Genomic DNA, 2,500 nt, shown 5'->3' on the forward strand with positions numbered 1-2,500 from the left:
ATGAAATGAAGAGTTTTGATACAAGAGTAGGTACATTAGACCAAGACGCCCACCATGACCTTGTTTTTACACCCATCACCCATTTAATTGTCAAAATACGTGTGTAGTGGTTGTTTTATTATTATTTTTTTTTTCTGGGAGCTAAGCAACTTGAAAGAATTATGCCCGCAAAATTTCAGATTTTTTCGACAACTATAACTATTTTTTCTAATTTCTTATTATTTAATATTTAAAAATTCATTAAAAAAAATTGGTTGGTTGAAAAATTATGAAACTTGATTTTTAAACTCTTTAGAATGTCCCATTAATGAATCAATCCAGCTCACGGAAAAAAAACAATATAAAACTTGAGATATTTGACTGTATGACCGTTCGGAAAAATCGTATCTAGGCCTGGCAGACCAAAAATGCCTCAAAATGTACTATATAGGGGGGTGACTAGTCTGCATGGGCTGGGCACGGGGGTACCCCTATATCTTCCGCCACCCCCACGCCCCAAGCACTATGTGCCGCACATGGGCATATGCTTGGGGCACGGGGGTGGTGGTCGGAGGTCGAGGCCGATTGATGGTGGCGGAATGCCCACGGTGAGGTGGTGTCGGAATGGTCCTGCGTGCTCGCCCGCCCTGCCCCACCTGCGTGTTCCCGCGTGCGCGCGCCCCCCGCCCCGCCTCGCCCGCGTGCTCCCGCCTGCGCGCGCCCAGCCCCGCCCCGTCCACGTTGTCCCGCGCGCGCGCGCCTCGCCCAGCCCCGCCCGCATGCTCCCGCGCGCGCGCCCCGCCCAGCCCCGCCCGCGTGCTCCCGCGCGCGCCCCGCCCAGCCCCGCCCGCGTGCTCCCGCGCGCGCGCCCCGCCCAGCCCCGCCCGCGTGCTCCCGCGCGCGCGCCCCGCCCAGCCCCGCCCGCGTGCTCCCGCGCGCGCGCCCCGCCCATCCCCGCCCCGCCCGCCTTCTCTCGCGCGCGCGCCCCGCCCAGCCCCGCCCCGCCCGCCTTCTCTCGCGCGCGCGCGCCCCGCCCTGCCCCGCCCACGCCCCATCCATCACCCATTAATTGTGAAATTACATGTGGAGTTGTTGTTTTTTTGTAATTTTTTTTCTGGGAGCTAAGCAACATGAAAGAATGATTCCCACAAAATTTCAGATTTTTTTGACGGCTCTAGCTATTTTTTCTAATTTCTTATTATTTAATATTTAAAAATTCATTAAAAAAAATTGGTTGGTTGAAAAATTATGAAACTTGATTTCTAGATCCATTACAATGTCCCATTCATGAATCAATCGAGTTCATGGAAAAAAACAATCTAAAACTTGAGATATTTGACCGTATGATGGCTCAGAAAAATCGTATCTAGGCCTGGCAGACCAAAAATGCCTCAAAATGTACTATATAGGGGGGTGACTAGTCTGCATGGGCTGGGCACGGGGGTACCCCTATATCTTCCGCCACCCCCACGCCCCAAGCACTATGCGCCGCACATGGGCATATGCTTGGGGCGTGGGGGTGGTGGTCGGCGGATGAGGGCGGTTGACGGCGGCGATGCGGTGGCGAAACTTGCACGGTGAGGCAGTGTCGGGTGCCTTTGGGCGTGCGACATGAGCCTTGTTGAGAATGAAATGTTGCGATGTTGCCTTCTAACTTGGGCTGGCTTGAGGATGGTTGATGGTTGGCACGATGATGAAACATGCAATGTGGGGTGGAGCCGGGTGCCTTCGGGCGTGCGACATGAACCTCGTTGAGTGTGTGACGTTGTGGTGATGCCTGCCAGCCTTGGGCCAGCCCTATGTTTTGAAGGCCGGTGGTGCCAGAACATGTTCGGCTGGTTGGAATCGGGTGCCTCTGGGCGTGCGACACGAGCCTCATTGAGCACGGAATGTTGCGATGTTGCCTTCTAATTGGGAATCTCTGGTGTGAGGAACTGTGGATGGTTGCTAGTATGACGATGAAACATGCAAGGTGGGGTGGAGCCGGGTGCCTTCGGGCGTGCGGCATGAACCTCGTTGAGTGTGGGACGTTGTTGTGGTGTATGCCTCCCTTTCTTGGGCCAGCCCTATGTTTTGAAGGCTGCGTGGTAGCAGAACATGCACGGTGGGGCGGTGTCAAATGCCTTTGGGCGTGCGACATGAGACCTGTTGAGAACGGAATGTTTCCTTCCAACTTGGGCTGGTTTGAGGATGGTTGATGGCTGGTACGATGATGAAACATGCAAGGTGGGGTGGAACTGGGTGCCTTCGGGTGTCCGGGATGAACCTCGTTGAGTGTGTGACGTTGTGGTGATGCCTCTGGCCCATCCTTGGGCCAGCCCTATGTTTTGAAGGTGGCGTGTTGGCAGAACATGCACGGTGGGGCGGTGTCAAGTGCCTTTAGGTGTGCGACATGAGCCTTGTTGAGCATCGAAGGGTTGTCTTGAGGATGGTTGATGGCTTGACCGCGCACGACGTTTTGGGCTTGGCTTCTTACGATGATTTTGCACCCCCGCTTGCAGTGGGTGTGAATAGTCGATCG

Source organism: Cucurbita pepo, unplaced genomic scaffold (genome assembly GCF_057944985.1).
Source record: "Cucurbita pepo subsp. pepo isolate OVF unplaced genomic scaffold, ASM5794498v1 scafford_176, whole genome shotgun sequence".
NCBI classification, from domain to species: domain Eukaryota; kingdom Viridiplantae; phylum Streptophyta; class Magnoliopsida; order Cucurbitales; family Cucurbitaceae; genus Cucurbita; species Cucurbita pepo.